The sequence below is a fragment of the Scardinius erythrophthalmus genome (genome assembly GCF_964197995.2).
Source record: "Scardinius erythrophthalmus genome assembly, chromosome: 17".
Taxonomy (NCBI): Eukaryota; Metazoa; Chordata; class Actinopteri; order Cypriniformes; family Leuciscidae; genus Scardinius; species Scardinius erythrophthalmus.
In genome coordinates, this window is record NC_138237.1 from 40,718,183 (window position 1) to 40,740,652 (window position 22,470).

The following is a 22,470-nucleotide window of genomic DNA, read 5'->3' on the forward strand; positions in this document are numbered from 1 at the left end:
TGTGTGTGTGTGTGTGTGTGTGAGAGAGAGAGTGTGTGTGTGTGTGTGTGTGTGTGTGTGTGTGTGTGTGTGTGTGTGAGAGAGAGAGAGAGTGTGTGTGTGTGTGTGTGTGTGTGTGTGTGTGTGTGTGTGTGTGTGTGTGTGTGTGTGTGTGTGTGTGTGTGTGTGTGTGTGTGTGTGTGAGAGAGAGAGTGTGTGTGTGTGTGTGTGTGTGTGTGTGTGTGTGTGTGTGTGAGAGAGAGAGAGAGAGTGTGTGTGTGTGTGTGTGTGTGTGTGTGTGTGTGTGTGTGTGTGTGTGTGTGTGTGTGTGTGTGTGTGTGTGTGTGTGTGTGTGTGTGTGTGTGTGTGTGTGTGTGTGAGACACACAAGAACATCTTAACACTGGAACATCTGGACACAGGAACGTCTGAGAGAGACGTCTGGACATTCATTGCTATAGGAGAGGAAGAATTTACTAAACTCGTTAAATCATCTAAATCTACAACATGTATGTTAGACCCTATACCGACTAAGCTACTGAAAGAAATACTTCCAGAGGTCCTAGATCCTCTTCTTAATATCATTAATTCATCTTTGTCTCTAGGATACGTACCAAAAAACTTTAAGCTGGCTATGATTAAACCGCTTGTTAAAAAAACGCAACTTGATCCTTCAGAATTAGTCAATTACAGGCCGATCTCGAATCTACCTTTTCTGTCAAAGATATTAGAAAAAGCAGTATCTTCACAACTGTGTTCCTTTCTTGAAAGAAATGATATCAGTGAGGATTTCCAGTCCGGATTTAGACCGTACCATAGTACCGAAACAGCTCTCATTAGAGTCACAAATGATTTGCTCTTATCATCCGATCGTGGTTGTGTCTCGCTATTAGTGTTACTCGATCTTAGTGCTGCATTTGACACCATCGACCACAACGTTCTTTTAAATAGATTAGAACATTATGTTGGCATTACGGGAAATGCACTAGCATGGTTTAAATCATACTTATCTGACCGTTATCAGTTTGTAGCAGTAAATGATGAGATGTCTCATCGATCACAAGTTCAGTATGGCGTACCACAAGGCTCAGTACTAGGACCGTTCACAAAATTAACGGAATGCATAGCTGTCAAAACTGGATGACTTGTAATTTCCTACTACTAAATTCTGAAAAAACAGAGATTCTAATTATTGGACAAAAAACTTCCTCACGTAATAATCTAGAATACTGTCTAACACTTGATGGCTGCTCTGTAAGGGGACATATCATGCTAAAACTTTTTTAGCCCTTAAATGCATTTTGTTGTATATTTGGAGTGTTTAGAAGTACAGAAAAGTTGAAATTATTCTTTTCAGGTGCTTCGTTGATATCTTTATATTCTGTTTTGGTCATATTTTTCAAACTGTTCCGATTTTTCTGTTATCTATGACGTTTTGTGAACTATTACGTCACAGTATTTGCAGCGGAACGGCCAAATAAGGACATTGACTTCCGGCCCAACACTTCGAGCAATCCGCCATTTTTATTTCTCGCTGCAATTTTGTAGTCCAAGCTAAAGGATGCAGAAGTTACGAGAGGGTAAGTTAAAATGTTCGGTTGTTGGATGTAGTAACCCACACACTTCATTACACCGTCTAATGTAGATGAACTGCCGCGCTTGTGACAGGGCGCATGTTTAACTGAAAGAACGAGCAGAGAGACCCAGTAACGCGCGCGCGCACACTCTCTCTCTTCAGAGAGGCAAAAGTGTAAACAAGACACCGTCTCCAAACTAGACGCTGTCTTGCTCTCTCTCCCTCGCACATATTAATCAAAATAAATCAACACGGTGGTAAAAGGTCAGAAGACCAAAGTTTCATGTGTAAATACAGTACACACCATTGCGATACATCCATATGAAGACGTTGTTCTGCAGGTTCGTCTTCGTCTTCATTTTCATCTCGCTCCGGCTCCGACTCTGGCTCAAACATGTAAGGCTGGCTGGACAAGTCTTCCGTTGTTGACATTTTGTTAATAACATGTGGATAAAAAGTTTCTGTGCCGCTAGATCATCGTATCTCTGCTATCAAACTACAAAAATGGCCGAACGGGGTGGAGTTGAACCTCTGCAACCTGGAGAGGGGGCGGGGTATGAAGTGTCTCAGTTGTATTTAAAGCAGGGGTCACCAAACTAAGGCCCGCGGGCCGACTCAGGCCCGCCACCCCCCTTTGACTGGCCCCCCAGCCCCTCTGCCCCCCACTACTTGAACAGGCCCTATGAGGCAATCCCCAAAAGTCGTCATGGACGGTACGTCATGGTACGGGCGTCACAGTTTGGTGCATACATTTACACGGAGAATACACGGTATAAAAATAAATAAAACTTGCGTGCAATTTAATTAATGTAATGCGGAACTACTGTTAGATACGCGGATTCTTAGGGACACCTAATCTGTAGCTCCGCTTTAGCTCTGAAGCTCTGAAGCAGGCTGCGGTGTAAAGATTGCAATGCTGGAATATGTTGAGAGAGAGGTGTGGGTGCAATCGGAAAGTCGTAAAGTGTTTACTTATATTTGTTTGTGTGTGTGTGTGTGTGTGTGTGTGTGTGTGTGGCGCGGCCGCGATCGAACAGTGGAAACATAAAAACATACTCCATCATTTAGTTTATGCAGGACATCATTCAAACTGCAAAGTGTTTAAGTTACTGTTAATGACATTTTTAATGAAACAAATATATTAATCTGAAATGTAGCAGATTAATTTTCAATTAATTCAGGTACAATTACCAAACATATCAAGGTATTTTTATTAATTAAATTAATGAACTAATATAAAACTATTGTCAGTGCACTACAAATAAACTGGTTCTATGCCTTTACTTTATTAATAAAACTTACTTAAAAAAAAAATACAAGGCTTAAGACATTTATTTTTCTTTTGGTGGTCCAGCCTGAGATATGCACAAGCCTTCTGCATTTTTGTTTTGCTTTTCCCTTCATTGTACCCAACCGTGATGTCTGAACCGAGGTATGAACCCAACCGTGATGTCTGAACCGAGGTATGAACCGAACCGTGACTTCTGTGTACCGTTCCACCCCTAAAAGAGAGTGCAGAGTTTTCAAAGAACAGTGGACCAACGATTATTTGTGAAGAATAACTTTAAATAAAACAAAGTGTGAAGACTCGATTACAACTTTTGCAAACCACTAGTAAAGATAAACAAATATGTGCCAGGAATCAAGTGTTGATATAGTAGTGTGGATATAGTAGTGTGGATGGCTGTGCCAGGCTAGTAATCTCTACTACACAATGAGGCCTGCTGGTGGTCATTTTGGTCTTGGTCATACAATTCTATGTTATATCTGACCCGGCCCCGGCCCCCCATCACAGTCAGGAACGATAATGTGGCCCCCAGAGAAAAAAGTTTGGTGACCCCTGATTTAAAGAGACCGCACCAAAACGAGTTGCTCTCAGACGCACATCAGAAAAGGGGTAGAAAAGGGGCCTGTGGAGCTATAATAATGAGGAATTCAGACCCAAGCATTGCAGTTCCACTTTATATAGACTACAAATGTATGATTTATATGTAAAAAGGAACAATTTAAAAGCATGATATGTCTCCTTTAAGTCTTTGTCGTCGGTTAGGAAGCTGGGTGTGCTCTTTGATACCAATCTTTCATTTGAAAGTCACGTGTCTAGTATCTGTAAAACCGCATTTTTCCATCTTGATAATATATCTAAATTACGTCATATGCTCTCATTGACAAATGCGGAACAATTAGTTCATGCGTTCATGACCTCAAGGCTAGATTATTTTATTACATGGCTTGGCTGAATTCCAATGTAGAATGTGGTCTGTTATTTCTTGATAACAGACCGCTGCGAAGTATAACAGACCGTTGCCATGAAAAACAGCGCGTTGCTATGGACACGGAACGGACTATTTTCTTTGGCGGAAGCAATACAATCGTTTTTAAATCAATAAACTCCTTTTTAAATCAATAATTCGTGTCAAATTATTTATTTATTTTGTAGGTAGCCATGTAATAAGCGGGATAATGTATAGAGAGGCGGTCATTATAGCGAATAACAACCCCTTCAGGCTGATTCAAGACCTGTTCAGCCTGTCGGGGTTGTTATTCGCTATAACGACCGCCTCTCTATACATTAACCCTTACGTAATGCTCTACTGGGTGGTTGCTCTGCACGCTTAATAAACAAACTACAGCTGGTCCAAAACGCAGCAGCTCGAGTTCTTACCAGAACCAGGAAGTATGACCATATTAGCCCGGTTCTGTCAAAACTGCACTGGCTCCCTATTAAACATCGCATCAATTTTAAAATATTGCTGATTACTTACAAAGCACTAAATGGTTTAGCTCCGCAGTACTTGAGCGAGCTCTTAACGCATTATAGTCCGTCACGTCTATTGCGATCTCAAAACTCCGGCCAGTTGATAATACCTAGAATATCTAAATCCACTGCTGGCGGGAGATCCTTTTCCTATTTAGCACCAAAACTCTGGAACAGTCTTCCTACCATTGTCCGGGAAGCAGACACATACTTCTATAATTCAATATTAGGCTGCATAGATTAGGTCAGCTGGAACCGGGAACACTTCCCATAAATCCTGATGTACTTGTTACATCATAAGAAGAATGGCATCTACGTTAATATTAGTCTCTCTGTTTATCCAGGGTTTACTGCAGTCCGCGGATCCAGGCCGTATCCAGGCCGTATCCAGATCTGATGAAGGACCTGTGCCTGGACGCGACGACAACGCAGTCCTGAAGTGTCAACCAGTCTCTCCCTGCTTATTGAAGTGAGCTGGATCCCGGCTGTATCCAGATCAGATGGTGGATCTGCACCTGGATCCATCTATGACGTATCCCTAAAGCGCCAGCCTCATCAGCCCTGTGAAGGCCTCATCGACACGACCAATCTGACCTCTGACCTGTAATGCTGCCTGGATCATAATCATACACTGTTCGCTCGTTGGCTAGAGGAGAACTGAGCGACTGAGTCTGGGTTCTCCCAAGGTTTTTTTCTCCATTCTGTCACTAATGGAGTTTTGGTTCCTTGCCACTGTTGCCTTGGATTTTGGCTTGCTTAGTTGGGGACATTTAATATTCAACAATATTATTGATCTGCCTTACTTAGGGTGGACGATGGGCTTGGCACGATAGTCGGTGTTACCGGTGTTACACGGTGTTCAGTCGCAACACCGGTTTCAGGCCCACTGCAGCACCGCAAAAAAATGTGAAGCTGCTTTGATACAATCTGTATTGTAAAAAGCGCTATACAAATATAAGTGAGTGACTTGACACAGACACATCTGGACACAGACACATCTGGACACAGACACATCTGGACACAGGAACATCTGGACACAGACACATCTGGACACAGGAAAATCTGGACACACACACATCTGGACACAGGAACATCTGGACACAGACACATCTGGACACAGGAACATCTGGACACAGACACATCTGGACACAGACACATTTGGGCACAGGAACATCTGGACACAGACACATCTGGACACAGGAACATCTGGACACAGACACATCTGGACACAGGAACATCCGGACACAGACACATCTGGACACAGACACATCTGGACACAGGAACATCCGGACACAGACACATCTGGACACAGGAACATCTGGATACAGAAACATCTGGACACAAGAAAATATGGACACAGGAACATCTGGACACAGGAACATCTGGACACAGGAACATCTGGACACTCACACATCTGGACACAGGAACATCTGGACACAGGAACATCTGGACACAGACACATCTGGACACAGGAACATCTGGACACAGACACATCTGGACACAGGAACATCTGGACACAGGAACATCTGGACACAGACACATCTGGACACAGGAACATCTGGACACAGACACATCTGGACACAGGAACATCTGGACACTCACACATCTGGACACAGGAACATCTGGACACAGGAACATCTGGACACAGACACATCTGGACACAGGAACATCTGGACACAGGAACATCTGGACACAGGAACATCTGGACACAGGAACATCTGGACACAGGAACATCTGGACACAGACACATCTGGACACAGGAACATCTGGACACTGACACATCTGGGCACAGACACATCTGGACACAGACACATCTGGACACAGACACATCTGGACACAGAAACAGCTTCTTTCCACGGGCCGTTTCCCTCTCGAACAGTTAAACGCCTGTAGGTGATCAATACTCTACTTCTTAGTGCAATATCTTTGTAAACTCTAAACTATGATATTATTCATATTGTTCATAATACTATAATATATGTTCATAATAAAAAAATGTTTATCACTGTGTGTCTTGTTGTATTTGTATGCACTGGAAGCTTTAGTAACACGAAAAGTTAACTTGGTTATAAAGCTTTTTCTGATGCAAAGAAAAACTGATGCTTACACTCGAAAGTTTTCACTGTAAATACAGTATCTATCGCAAATTGCACTTAGTGCTATTAGAATATGGCAAAAAAAAAAAAATGCTAGTTTTTTTACGAGTAAAACGTTAGTTTATCATTGGCATGTGATAAATGTATTCTTGACGTGGATTATGACTAAATCAGATTCAGAATGAACAATTACAAATATAATATTTCTCCCAGTTTATAATGAGTTTGAATTTATAATGAATATTTTAGAGCAGTTTTCTATATCATTGAAGAATCCTGCTTCCATACGAGAAGATCCCAGAGAAACACACAGACGCCTGTCACTGACAGCTCGTGTTACAGTGTTCCAGTGTGTGTGTGATGGACAGATTCAGAGCATCAGCCCTCCTCCTTCACTTCTCACCGTAAAGCGAAAGTAAAACCGCAGAGGATTTAAACGCAGTGCTTTTGTTCGCGTCCATCACGATCTCGGACAACCCGCGTTTATTCTGGGAACGATATAATCGAGTTTCAGGTAAGCGTGTGTTTCAAACCTGTAATATTAACACGACACTACATGATGACAGTTCTTTATGACCGCCGTTGTGTTTAGATTACAAACTAATACCTCGCAACAGAACCACTGCCTTTTAAATGTCATGGTTTATAAATGTCTTCTTTTGCACTGCGTTTGCTGGGATGAGAATCGATGAGTGTAGAATTGATAATTTCATGTATTATAGCGATCAGATCAGTCTGTTGGCGAATGTGAAAGAGAAAGTGATTCGGCCTAAACACTTTGCGACACTGTTTTTTCACTTTGGATTTGAGGCTCGACGAGCGTTCCATCGGCACAGATTCGGAACGTTACGCTAGTCATTGTTTGCGTTGTAACAGTTTGGCGTTACAGTTCTGTAACAGTTCATATGACAGGCGTGTAACGGTCGTGATGACGTCACGGGTGCCGTTCCAGATGCCACCTCATTCTCATTCACTCTGTGATCACGTGTACAGCGGTGTGTTATATTCGGTGTTTTGTTGTTGTTGTTGTTGTTTGTTTTGTTTTGTATTTGGCGCTATTTTCTTTGTACGCAGAAAATATTCTAATGCTTTGTCAATCTCTATAAGCACATTTGAAGTGACTCGCTGTGTTAAACTGAGGTCAGTCTGTGTGTGTGTGTGTGTGTGTGTGTGTGTGTGTGTGTGTCCAGAAGGGGGCAGTCTGAGCTCAAACATCTACAAGTAACTCGAGACAAACTAGTAAACAGAGAGTGAGTGGGTGGGTTTCTAATGCAAACCTGTGAACCCTGTTCTGTACAACTGTGATACAGTAATGTTGAACTATTTGATCTATTCAATAGAAAACAATTGTAGAAATAGTTTGAATACTATAAAAGCCAGATGTGTTTTTAAGGCCTTATAAGGGTCTATGTGACTGTGACTAAAGTTCAAGATGAGCAGTTTTTGCTCAGTCAGGGATTTTCCAGTAAGATCATTAATAATAAAATCATAATAAGATCATTGTGTTACGGGGAAGTGTCTTGCCTCTGGGAAGAATTGATCGTCTAACCTAACCCTAACCCTAACCCTAGCCTATGAAGGAGGGTTGATGTAGAACTTAAAGATGAAGAACTCAATGGTGGGAAAACTGGAGGGGTGAATCTTACCAGACGTTGGTTATTGCGAAATAAATAACAGATAAGAAAAAGGTATAATAATTGTGTGTTGGCTAGAGGAAGATTCTGGCGTTCTGCAGACGTCTCAGCTTCGTTGCTTTGTTTAATAAAGTCTTATTTTGATTTCTGGAACTCTGACTTTTGAGCTTCATTTGCAAGACAGAGAAGACATTCCTCCACAGCAGTGACGGCACACAGTTCGTACGTCATCTAAAAGAAGAAGAAGAAGAGACAAATGTACTGCATAGGACCAGTTCTAGACACTAAAGGTTTTTTTATTATTATTTTTCATTGATACACCCCGGACCAGAGCCGGACCAGAGCCGGACCAGAGCCGGTTACAGCCCTGCTTGAGAATGATACATTAATTCTAATTCAGTCCATTTCTGTTGGGGTTAGTGGAGCGGCTGTGGGCAGATCGTCAGTCTTCATCAGTTCTGTACTGGATTACTAATAGGCCTAACTATACTAATGACTGGCTGAGTACATCACGGCTTCTGTAATGAAGTAATACACAGATATGAAGCACTGGTTGGAAGTGACAGCATTATTTCAGACAGGGTTCAGGTGTCAGGACTGTTTGCCATCACTGGCCTGTCATGTGTGTGTGTGTGTGTGTGTGTGTGTGTGTGTGTGTGTGTGCGCGTGTGTGTGCGCGTGTGTGTGAGCCTATTTACTAGATGTTGATGATTTGTTCTTGAAAGTTATGTTTATTCTTCTACCATATGTGCCCAGCAGGTGGCGCTGTATGCGCTTCGTTAAAAGAATGTGTTTCATAATCTGATGTGATCAACATATCTAAGTATGTCAGTCATTGAGAGATCAGCATCTGAACTGTTGTTTACCCTGTGATGTTTACCATGGTGAAAAACACACCGTTTCCACGGGCATTCACACGCAACGCCTTCGTTTATAGACCTGACTGATAATTACTAATTAAATGAAAGAAATGCATTACTTTGTTTATGACCTGCCTGTCAGCATATTCATAATGCATGCCATTATAACACAGAGCTATCATCACTGCTCTGGAACTCTAGGAGGAAGTGAAGGCGGCATGCATGAGGAATGAGCAGAAACACGTCAGGTCAGATTACAGAAGACTTCAGTGCGACAGGAACTCTCTGATCGATGCCCTTCTTTTAACTCTGAAAGTTGTTGAAACTGTAAATGCATTTAAACATCTGAACATGTCCAGGGTCTTAATGACCCGTAACGCTCCGCCACAACAGTGGGAGTTTCCCTGCGGGTGTCGAAGTGACATTCACACCAGAGTCGCTCTCTTCAGACAATATGAGGGAATCAACACATCTGCTGTCTGAGGGTGCAGTGGGATAGACGACAGCAAACACACTGATTCTGGAGACCGGGTGTGCGGCTTCTGGGCTTAAAGGTCATGCTTTTATAATGGCATTGTAATACTTCTGATTGAAATCACACACAAGATTGAAGAAAACAACTGCTAAGCTCCCATCGTCAGCCATCAGCCGGTCTGAGATAAGACGACTGGTATAACCACACACACACACACAATATTACGCCAGTCACTAAACTTGTTTCAGAGCTGTCTATACCACATTTCCTCCATCGCTCTTTACAGTGGTTCACGTCTGCAGTGTGTTATAGATCATGGTGTGTAATAAAGAGGTTGATGGGATGAAAGAGCACAGGTTGAGTTGCTCAATCTCTCTGGTGTGATGTTTGTCGAAGCGCTACCGCCACTACCGCATACACACTTCCACATGCGGTGTGTGTGTGGATGCATGTGATGTGGAATCCACAGTCCGAAGCTTCCTCTTGGAAACTAGTGTTATTTCCCAGCTCAGATGTGTGTGTGTGTGAGCTTCATACAGCAGCGAACACTTCTCCAGCACCTCACACTGAAGCTCTGTTAGACACACGTTGGATCTCTTTATTGTTTTATGATAAGACGGGTGTCACGCAGAGTTATGATGGTTATGTCATCCAGGGAATCGGGGTGAATTCCTCTGAGCTCAGGGATTTCTTGTAAATGCCCGTGTTTCCTCTCAGTGGCGGCTCCGGCTGGTCACGCTCAGTATTGCAGCATTACTGATGAGATAAAGTCACGTGCTTTACAAGAAACCCAAGCTGCCTCGGCCTGGGACTGGCCATGCTGACGGTTGAGAGCAATGTCCTGAGGCATGAGGGTTAGGAGGAACTGAGGATCACTGGCTTATCACCAGACATCTCACCGCATCTTTAACTGATCTGTGCAATAAAGGCTTTAGAGTTAGTGTGTAATGTTCATGTGAAAAGCTGCACTGAAATAATGAATGCAAATGTTTAACAAGACCAGGTTTAGACCACATTGAACATCTGGGATTCAAAAGCTCATTTAAACCCGTAAATCATTTTTATTTTGTTTTGTTAATCTGTATTTAAGTAAAACATTTATTTCATGTAGGACCTATATGTATTCCTTTAATATACATTTAGTTTTTCCTCCATTCACAGAACATATTTACCTATTTACCAAAGTATTTCCTCACGCTCAAGTTGTCTCAAACCTGTATGATTTATATTTCTTCTGCTGAACACAGAGGAAGATATTTTGAAGAATGTTTGATGGACCCCATTGACCTCAATGGTTGGAAAAAAAATGCTATGGAGGTCAATGGGGTCCATCAAACATTCTTCAAAATATCTTCCTCTGTGTTCAGCAGAAGAAATATAAATCATACAGGTTTGAGACAACTTGAGCGTGAGGAAATACTAACAGAATGTTCATTTTCAAGTGAAGTGAGACATTTAAAAACTGGATTAATCTTACTTTGAACTGCATTTAGCAGACCAAACGTGTCTCCAGTTCAGCTTTAAAGTACAGGCCTAGTGTCTTCGTTTTAGCTACAAGCAATGAACACTCTTGGTTTTAGCTTGAGGAAAAGTCTTCTAGAAAAGTCAAACGTTTAGATCTCAAACATACAGTGTCTTTTTGCTAAATATGTTGTTACAGCTGAACAAAAATCATCAGCGAGAACAGTTACACGAGGAACTCGCTCATGGCTGGAACAAAGTACCAGCAAAAACAACTGGACTTAATATATATTTCAAACATTGTTAAAGACAAGTTAACAGTCAGTAATAAAATAAGAACAAATAAGCAAAATAAATACAACTGAACAAAGTTCAAGAAATCAAAAATTGGCCTAATCAAATTCAAAATAGCACAGCTTAGTTTCCGTTAAATAAATAAAGTATAGCCTAGATCAGGGTTCTCCACCAGGGCCACGGCGTGTGTTCTGCGTCGCGCTAGAGAGCGCTAGGCTAACTCACGCTAGGCGCTCCTGCAGCCCAGCGCTGGGTCAGTGTTGGACACAACACATGCTGGGGGATTTTTAGCGAGCTTGTTTTGGTTTTATACATTAACCCATTTGCTGGGTTGTTTTTTGACAGTGTTGGGTCAGTGAATTTGATATTGAAAGTTTTTCATGTTAAATAATAAAAATGCACTCTAAAATCTAGGTTATATATAGTACAGTTACACAATATTTCTTTTTCAATCATAAAATATTCCAAACATTTAGTAAAGGTTTTAGGACGTGGAACAGCAAGAGCAGCCTCTGAAAATCTGTGTGAAGGAAACTGGCATCAACACGCTGTTCCAGCTCATAACATGACAAACTTATATATTCATTTTTGAAACGTTAGATCAAAAACAGCTTGTGCCCTCTCGCCTGTCAGACATCAAGTTTCAACCCGTCAAACGCATAGTATAGCAACAGCGCTCCTATTGTAGTTAATGGAGTCTGTTTATCATTGAATGACAGCTAGCATAGCATAGCATGAAAGTAAGCTGGAACGAGTATAGTGATTGTTAGCGGTGATAATCGGGTTAGCACCAAGCGCACCGTTAGCTGTCAATGACGCTGAGTTTGGATTTTCGCGCGAGCGATGTGCTAATGCTGACGCTACATTGACAACACTATTGGACATTAGTGCGGGACAAACATTTTTCATTAATACTTATTAAAGTTACAAAAGTTATTCAGGTCATTTTGTGTGTATTTGTCAGTTAAAGCGCAAGAGGACTCAATTGAATTTAGTATTCGCGCACAAAATGAGAGACGAGTGCATCTTCTTGCACTTGAATATTTTAAAATCAGGAATCCATAAATAGAAACAAATAGAAATTGAAATGTTATAACAAGAATCCGATCCCTGACCGTAAGTCTCTGATTCATTTCCTAACTGAGCATGCAACCCAACTCCTCGTCCAGGCCCTGGTCATCTCTAGGCTTGATCACTGCAATGCTCTTCTGGCCGGACTTCCATCATGTGCAACCAAACCTCTACAGATGATCCAGAACGCTGCAGCTCGTCTCGTCTTCAACACGTCACTCCTCTGCTCATCTCTCTGCACTGGCTACCTCTCGCTGCTCGCATCAAGCTCAAGACATTGACGCTTGCTTACAGATCTATCTATAGGGGTGGTGTGGCGCAATGGATAAGACACATGCCTTTGGTCTGAGAGACCCGGGTTCGAATCCACTGTGAGACACCAATGTGTCCTTGAGCAAGACACTTAACCCCTAGTTGCTCCAGAGGCGTGCGACCTCTGACATATATAGCTATTGTAAGTCGCTTTGGATAAAAGCGTCAGCTAAATGAATAAATGTAAATGTAAATCTATCACAGGCTCAGCTCCTCCTACTTTCACTCACTCCTACGAGTCTACATCCCTACCAGAAGCCTACGATCGGTCAACGAGCGACGTCTCGTGGTTCCATCACAGAGAGCCACACAATCACTCTCCAGAACATTCTCATTCACGGGGTCCCTGCTGGTGGAATGATCTCCCCACCCTCATCCGGAATGCAGAATCCCTGACAACATTCAAAATCCATGTCTTCCGTTAGCACTTAACCTCATAAAAAAATTATATATAAAAAAAAATTCTTTCCTTTTCCTTTAATCCTCCCTTATCGGGCTTATGCTACTCTGAACAATGCCTGAACTTCCCCCCCAAAACTTTACATAGAAATCCAAGACTTGCACACACAAAATGCAAAATGCCTCACATCTCAATGAAGCTCTGCATTCAAAATATCCCTTACGAAAAAGAAGTGTACTTCAAGCTCATTTTATGAAGTATACTTAAGTAATGTTCAAGTATATTTTTAAGTATACTTTATGTAGTAAGTATACTAATATCAATGTGTACTTGTAGTAAACTTGTAAGTGTACTATTTCAATACTGCTTGGGACTAAATTGGCCCCCTTTTAGTATATAAAATTATATGTTTAAGTGTACTATAAGTGTAACAGTAGTAAGCTTTAAGTACACAACTAGGTTTCTCATTTGTAATCTGTACTACAAGTGAACTTATAAGTATACTAGTAGTTTACTATTTTAATACAAGTAGTACATTGTTTAGTTTATGAAAGTACACACTGAAGTGTCCTCTCAGTAAACTACTAGTTTAGTAGTTTATACTGCAAGTATACTTGAAAGTTTTCTTGAAGTGAACATAACATTATACTTATAGTTTACTATTCATATATTATTTTTGCACTTGCAGTAGGCCTATACTGTTCAAATCTACAGTAGATCATTTTTATACTTGAAAAACATTTTAAACAAAAAATTTGAGAAAATCACATTTTTGTCGAAGACTACGCCTTGAGCAGATCCAGAACGATGATCAAACACAGGTGGAGCAGATCGAGTCCATCAACACCAACGCTTCAGTCGTTTTCTCTTCATGGGTTCGACATTTTATTTGGTAACATTAAGCAGTTTTGATTTACACGCTGTTTAATGTTTGATGATCACGTTATTTTACATTTGAGTGAGCAAACTTCTATCACTTGTTTCAGCTTCTTCTTCTCCTGTGTTTTGATCCGGAGATTTTATACTAGAAGAAGTGTCATAGCGCCCCCTACCTTAAACCAGTGAAAACATGGATAGCTGGAAAATTCAGTCAATGGAGGGGAAAAGTAGAATTAGAGTAAATTCCTATGTGTACTACCAGTGGACTAGCCTACACACAAATTCAGATATGCAGAATTAGAAACATATCTGTTTTATATCAATATTCTAATCAATATTTTCAAACAATGTAAGTTTCATAAGACTTAAGTGTATTTAAGACTCAAGTGCACTTAAGTGTAATTTTAAGTATATTTCTGTGAAGTAGCCTACATAAAGTATATTTTTGAGAAGTATATAAAATGTAGACTGAAAGTATACTTTCTTATTTTTAGTTTAGAAGAAGTATACTAATAGAACACTTGAATAAACTTCTTTTTCATGAGGGATGAGAGAAAACCCATCTCAAAAGTGAACATTTGTCTTATTTTGCAAACATCTTTGGCATAATATTATATTTTTGGATATATCATATGTTATTCAAAACCTAAAGCTCTTCTTTAATGAACTCCTGTGTACATTTCTGTACAAGGTTGAAAGTAACTTGCAGAGAGATGTTGAAAAATTCACGGTAAACACGAAAGCAAGATTGAAAACAAACTGTTTATTGTTTTACTGTAAGCGTTTGTGGTTGTGAATACAGTATTACACAGTCCGAAGGAAAAGAAACACGTCAACCATGTTTATTTGGACAGGAACCAAACATAATTTATAGGCCTATTCTAAAGCCCTGATCGGCTGGTGTTTGCACATGTGTGGAGTGTGTGTGAGTGTGTGTGTGAGGAGTGTGTGTGAGGCTCTGATGAATTAATGTGCTGTTTTGAGAGGTGTGTTTGAAAAAGGAAATCAAGAGACTTCCTGTCAGATTGTTGTGTGTTACAAAGAGATTTGTGTGCAAAAAGTGTTTGTGAAAAGTCGAAGGCCGAGAATTAGTGTCTGGTTTTGCAGATTTGGTGTGTGTTTCTAGTGTTTGAGTGTCAGGTTTCAGAATTTGTGTGACAAGTAAGGATTTTGTGTGTAAGCAGTTGAAAAAAACTGTAACTACCTTAGTTAACATGAACTAAGAATTAACAATACTTCTTCAGCATTTATTAATCTTAGTTAAAATTCATTTCAACATTTACTAATACATTATTCAAATCAAAGGTTGTATTTGTTAACATTAGTTAAAGCGTAACTCTGTGAATCTACCCAAGGCAAACTTTCGTTTAAAAGCATGATTAGAATGCAAACGCCACTTTTAAGTTTGACCGTATGTTCGAATGCAGAGTAAAGATGGAAAGCTCCTAAAGCTCAGTTCCATATAAATTCATGGAAAATTTGTTGTTTTGTCGTTAGTGAAAATCAATATTGACCTTGTATTTGAAAAAGGATCCTCATATAAGAAACAATACTAAACTTCAGAGTCGGTTCATTCGCATTCGGAGATCGACTACTTTTGACTGACCGGCCGGAAACCACAACAGCTGAGTTGTTCAAACCCTCTCTCTTTAGTAAACTCTGTGTACACACACACTGTTCTCAGTGCTGGAGTTCATGTGTAGAGCCGCTGGTGACACTTCAGCACAGTTTCATGTTGTGTCGAGCCTTCTTAGTGTTTTAGAAATAGTGAATTTTGATGCCATCACTGCAGTGCCCCAAGCACTCCCATTCAAAAGACAATTTAACCAAAAACGAAAATACGGTCAAACTTAAAAGTGGCGTTTCCATTCTAATCATGCTTTTACACGAAAGTTTGCCTCCGGTAGATTAACAAAAAGAGCCTAGGTTGCATTTTGGCGAGAGTTACGCTTGAATGCACTGTGAACATCTGGATTAATATGAACTAACATTAACAAAGATTAATAAATACTGTAACAAATGTATTGCTCATTGTTAGTTCATGTTTGTTAATATATTAAATAAGACATTAATACAAACAGGGGCGGTTTCTTCATTAGGGCGATTGGGCGACGCACCACCAAAGTGTGAAAGGGACTTTTTCAATCACATTCACAATCTCATTCAACCACAGGGTTACGCTAGCCGTCACTGTATGTTCTGCCTCTGGATATAGTCCAATCAGCGCCATGTCACGTTCTGTGGAGTACCGCCTCTTTTTGGGCGATTTCACTGTGGCTGAGAATCGCCCAGAGTGTTCCCATAGACTTACATTCAAAGATGTTTTTTTTCGAACTGCAGGCACTGCAATGCATTCTCATAGACAGTAAAAGAAATGGACACAACGACCCCATAGACTTCAACAGAGAAAGGTGAAGTCAATTAGAAGCTCTTCTTCCTGATGGCGGAGCGTACTGCGCAGACTCACACTGAGCTCGACGACGTAGATGTGACGTGAGCAACCCGTCTGTCTTCTAGTAGCTGTGCAAGAGAAACCTGAATCATTCCCTTCCGAATCTCGCAGAGACGGAGAGCGTGAGTAGGAGCTGTCCATGAGCGAGGAGCAGGAGAAACTTTTGCTAAGTATTCTGATTAATTATATTGTCATTTTGCCTCGACGTCCCCCCGATCGCCCGCGAGCTCCTCCTCCTGTCCATACGGTAATCTCTCTACTGTGCGACAGAGAGTCGTGTGTTATGACGCAATCGTTAGACTATTTTTACAAAAACTGCTTCTACGGGGCCATAACACAAGATACAAGGTAATGGAGCCTTTTGTACATTTTCGTGTTTCTTTAGAAATAAATAATGGACAAATTGAGTCTTTAAACGCCTCAGATGTAAAGTTATTCGCTGTCAAAGTGACGCCAAAACGAATGGGAGTCAATGGGATGCTAACAGCAGGTGGGGGTCCGCTAATCAACGGCGGCGCCCGGGGAAGCTTCAGTGTTTTATGAAAGATCACCCCCTGTGCATTCTCTATGGGCTCGTGCTTGCGTCATCATACATATCCTTAACTTGTGCAGCGATTGGTGGGAACAAACATACACTATTAAAAATCTTTAAGATTAAGTGACAAATAATATTTGAAAACAATTTTGAATTTGAACAACAAGAAAAAATTAAACACTACTTTAATATCTTTATCAAATGTGATTAAAAAAATAAAAATAAAAAAGAGAACGAGAGCGAGTGTGAGAGAGACTGTTAGGACATGTCGCCAGTTGAGGCCAGTTGAACTTGAACACCGTCATGGCGAACGCAGTTAACTCTATCGTCTGAATGCACTGGCTATGCTTTCCATGGAGAGGGAACTAGTCAAGAACATGCTGCTTTCAATGAGAGAGTAATTGATCACTTTGCTACTTTGAAAGAGAGAAGAGCAAAATTTCAGTATAAGTAAGCAGTGTATTACAGTTTTTTTCGATTGCTAAAGGACAGTGGGCACAACCGGAGTCACATGTGCAAAACTCTACAGTCTGCACAGCAGCAGTTCATGTGGACCAAACTCTAGCTCGTCTTTCATTGCTTGAACACAGTTTTCAAAACTCTACACACTTATCCCATGACTTTAACCACAACCTGCACAACACTGTGGATTTACAGCACTTTGTTCATATGCTAACACACTGCTGTCAAAACTGTGAACCACACACTCAAAACAGAATAGAGTTCAGCCTTGTGCCTTTCAGACACTGCCGACTGCCGACTGCCATTTCAGCTGAGAGGCTGAGCAGGTGTCTTGCTTTAGACTTGTTAGTACACACACACACACACACACACACACACACACACACACACACACACACACACACACACACACACATATATATATAGGTAGAGCTCAGAAAGACTAATTTTGGAAATGGAACAAGGAAGACGGGTTTTGATGGGAACTGATGTTGATGAACACCTGTGGCCTGATGCTAGAGAGAGGCAGGATTGGCCCCTCAATTATTTGTTCGAATTACAGTATGTACTTTTAGTTTCTACCTTTTTTTTCTCTCATTACTGTAATTCCGTAAATTACTACAGACTATTGAAGCAAACTGCTAATTTTCATTTACCTTAAAGAATTGTTATGTTCTAAAAAAATAAATAAATCATGTGAAAGAATGTCACTCTTTTCTTTGAAGAAAATATTACTTTGTATGAAGTCACTGAAATTGTTCAAACTGTAAAGATGAAAAGTTTGTATTTTCTGTATTGGTGTTTGATGCTAGTGTTTTTACTCTCAGTGTGTTCTGAGTGACAGTGTGTGTTATCTCAGTGTGTTCTGAGTGCCAGTGTGTGTGTTATCTCAGTGTGTTCTGAGTGCCAGTGTGTGTGATCTCAGTGAGGGTTGTGTGTAGTGTTTGGCTGAGCCTGTTGTGAGCCGTGTGTTAGAGTTGTGTTGCTCTGAGTGAGTTGTGCAGGTGATGTGAACTGTGTAGCTCAGGCAGGGCCGGAGTGGGGCCACTTTTCAGCCCGGGAGTTTCAGGCCCAAGACCGGCCCACTTTTTCCATGGTGGAATTCCAAATTAGCACTTTTTCTAAATTGGATAAATGAAGCAACAGTTCAGCTCTTACTATTGTGTAGTTTGTATTAATACCATGGGTTAACAAATAATGTAAAGGTTAAATAATAATTCACTTAGACTTTATAAGCAATTGCGACTTTATTTCACACAATTCTGACTTTATATTTCGCAATTCTGACTTTATAGCGTGACTTTATATCACAATTCTGACTCTATATCTTGCAGTACTGACTTTATAAGCAACTGCAACTTTATTTCACGCAGTTCTGACTTTATATCTTGCAATTCTGACTTTATAAGAAGCAATTGCGACTTTATTTCACACAATTCTGACTTTATATCTCGCAATTCTGACTTTATAACACACAATTGCGACTTTATATCACACAATTCTGACTATATATCTTGCAGTTCTGATTTTATAAGCAATTGCTACTTTATTTCACGCAGTTCTGACTTTATAAGCAATTGCGACTTTATTTCATACAATTCTGAATTTATATCTCGCAATTCTGACTTTATAACACGCAATTGCAACTTTATTTCACGCAATTTTGACTTTATATATCGCAATTCTGAGAAATAAAGTCAGAATTGCGAGATGTAAACTCGCAATTGTGAGATAAAAAGTCGCAATTATCTTTTAAAATGTTTTATTCTGTGGCGGAAACAAAGCTTCCATACCTCCTGGCCTCTTCCTCCCATCCATCCTCCCTGACGATACCGTTACGGTAGGGCCGGCCCAGCTTTCGGTAGGCGCCGGTGGTGCCCCGGTAGCCTACCTGAGAAAACGTTTTGGAAAAGACGGACTAACCCAACCAACTCTATCGGAGGGGAGGGGAGAACTCCCTCACAGGGTACAAACCATGCAGAGGCTGCGCGCTGCGGTGTCAGAATGCGAAACGTGTGTAGCCCATGTAACTAACGTGACATTGAAATGTGAAGAAAAAAAAAAAAAAAAAAAAATAGTTCCTCGACCGGCCCAAAAGTGAAGCGGCCCACCGGGAATTCTCCCGATTCTCCCGATTACCCACTCCGGGCCTGAGCTCAGGTGACTGCTGGTAGTGCAGACTGGAGTGAGAGTTTAGCACATGTAGCTCCAGTTCTGCTCACTGTCGTTTAGCAATCGAAAAAAACTGTAAAGTAGTGAAGTTGCCTTTACATGCTTAAGCTGTTCATTTATCCATTGCATGGGTGGACCTTATCCTTATCAATCATCCAAACATTTGCCCCCCATACCCCCCCCCCCCCCCCCCCCGAGAGATTTTGCAGGAGCCGCCACTGAATACAAATACATTATTGTAAAGTATTTTCCTTTGATAACAGATCACTCTAAATTGTAATATGGACAGTTCTATAAAGCTGCTTTGGAACTGTGTGTATTGTGAAAAACGCTTTAATTATAAATGTGAACTGAATTGAAATGTGTCCTAGAGATTGTAAAAATCTGTAAACTGAAAAAATGAATAGCAAAATTAATTCTTTATACAGTATATATATATACAGTTTTTCTGAATTGCTAAAACACTAAACCCCATTATCTAAACCAAATACTCAATATTCTAAACCAATTTGTTTCTGTAAAACATTAAACGAGTTCAGGTCGTTAAAACACTGTTTGCAAATCTCATGAACTCTTTTTTCAGAACTCCGAACACATTCTAACTCACTAAAACACATTTCGCACTGTATGCACTTATGTTTTAAAGCGCTAAGCACAGGCAGGCGAAAGTTAAACACAACTGCAACACAGTTGTCATCGTTTACACACAACGACTCAAAATTGTTCACATTTATTTCTGATGATGTGATCAAACCAACTGTACAAAATACAAGTCCGTTCAGGTTTCAGTGCTGACTCAAAATGTTGCACTAATGTTGATACCGACAATGGAAGGAAACAATATAAGAGGGAGAGGAGGAAGAGGATGAGGAAGAGTGTGTGTGTGTAAGAGGAGGTGAACGAGGATGAAGAGGAGGATGAGGAAGAGTGTGTGTATAGTGTTGTCGAGGCTGGATCTGCTTCAGGGTTTTCCTCTTCTCCTGCAGAGAGTCTGAGATGAGGAGAAACTCCTCCGGCCGGATCAACATGAACACATGAGGAGGGATCTCTCTCTGGCTCTTCTGAGTGACTGTAACATGATGATCTTCTAGAGTCTGACTGTAACCTGTGTGGCCTCTGCAGTGGGTCGCGGTATCATCACAGTATCAGTGCTCAATATACACACATTCAATAGGCCTACTGTTCAATATCCAGTACAACACTACACGTGCAGTGCGTACAGTGTACACTTTATTCACCTCACTACTGTACGCTGTCATTACTATAATTTTTTACATAATTGCAAAATTTGTATTTGTTACAATATACTTTTTTCCTGTAACTGCATGCTCTGGATTCTGTGTTCTCCATGTTCCTCTGTAGAGTCTAACGAATGAACTCTAGTGTTTATAATATTGACTGATGCGGGTGTGATCTGATGTGTGTGTGTGTGTGTGTGTGTGTGTGTGTGTGTGTGTGTGTGTGTGTGTTCACCCGAGGTTCACTGTTGGAGTCGTTCTGATCACGTATGCAGAAGACTCAGTGTTTACGACAGCAGAGAACAATAGCTCATAAACCCTCAGCTGTGTGTAGGTCATGTGTGTGTGCAGTCGTGACAGCAGTACAGTACGAGTCTCTTGACCTCATTCAGGGATTCACACACCATTCAAAGTCCTCGACCAGGAGTTGTTCAAAGATAACAGGCGTTCTTCAGTCCGTGGAGATCGAGACATAACTCTCTCTGCTGGCGTAACACACTGACATTTACTGCTAATGTGGTGAAGTTAAACACAGCGTCCCTGTAACGCCTGAGCTGAACTTCCCCTTCCCACAGCGAGAAGTTCTGTTCTGAGGCAGGAACTGTCCAAACGCAGTCTGTTGTAGAGTACATCATTTAAACAAGCTCTTGTCCATGGTTACAGTTTTTCTCAATTGCTAAAACACAGTTTCTGAAACCTTGCTCCATTTTCTGAAAACATTAAACACAAACCCTCATCTTCACAGAACCTCCTGACTCCTCTCGCAAAATATGAAACTTTCGCCTCAAAACAGTTTCACCTGTGTTCAGAATCAAACACTGCTCTCAAATCATAGACAAAGTGATCAAAATGATATACACTATCAAGCAGTCAGAAAACAATACACCAAAAAACAGAAAACACATTGTTCAAAACATATAGTTCTCAGGGAGATGTACACTTATAATCTCAAAACAAATTTCATTTTTTCCGTCATTGTCTTTTGATGAACGGAAACATGTTCTATCACAGCAGCTCAGCACTGATCAGAAATGACGGCTCTGCTCTTTGCAAATGATTTGTTTTCCTCCTCCTATTTCTACAGTACTGTACGCTGCCCCTCACACACTCGTCCGCTCTGTGATACTGTAATTCTTGATCTCTGTTGATATGAACCTGCAATCAGTCGACATCTATTGAGCAGTCAGTGCTGTCAAAGCACAATATTCACTGCCATATTTGTTCATTGTACAGTGCACTGTACTACAGTACACGATACTAAAAGGGACAAAAAGCAAAGGAGTAAACATGATCAGTGCTTCTTCTTGTCTGTGGGCATCATTTGAAACAGGTTAAATCAGTTTAGAGTGGTTGTGTTCGTGTGTTCTCTATTTGTATTTGATCGTTGCCTCTTGTGTTCACCGGTGTGGATGACGTGTGCATTAGAGTGCAGAATGTGTTTTGAGAATGAGAATGAGTTTAGAGTTTTGCTGAAAAGTCTAAGTGAGATCTGCAAACTGTGTGAAATGGTTTAAGGTATTGACAACAGACTGCACAATTAGCTAAATGAGTTCAGGCAACTGAGAACTTTGTTCAGCCAATGGGTTTTAGTGTTTTAGCAATTGAGAAAAACTGTAATACTCGCTCTCACACACACACACACACACACACACAATGTTGACAGCCTTGGACTCGCTCGAGCGCTGGAGAAACCACAGAAACTGGCGTGTGCATCTAATAACCTGCACTCATACAGTTATTCATAAACTCAGACTGTAGATGTGCATCAGGAGTGGAGTTTGCAGTTTGTTTGTGAAAGCGATGGAGAGAACATGTTA

General features: G+C 40.8%; 1 protein-coding gene across 1 annotated transcript in view; it reads left to right on the forward strand.

The window, feature by feature from the left end:
• Nucleotides 1-6,818: 6,818 nt before the first annotated feature.
• The window catches only part of acsl6 (acyl-CoA synthetase long chain family member 6), a 123,300-nt gene continuing 107,648 nt past the window's right edge, over nucleotides 6,819-22,470 (forward strand). Inside the window, exon 1 of the mRNA XM_081391013.1 lies at nucleotides 6,819-6,922. The gene's annotated coding sequence lies outside the window, so the exon portion shown is untranslated. The remainder of the gene's footprint in view (nucleotides 6,923-22,470) is intronic.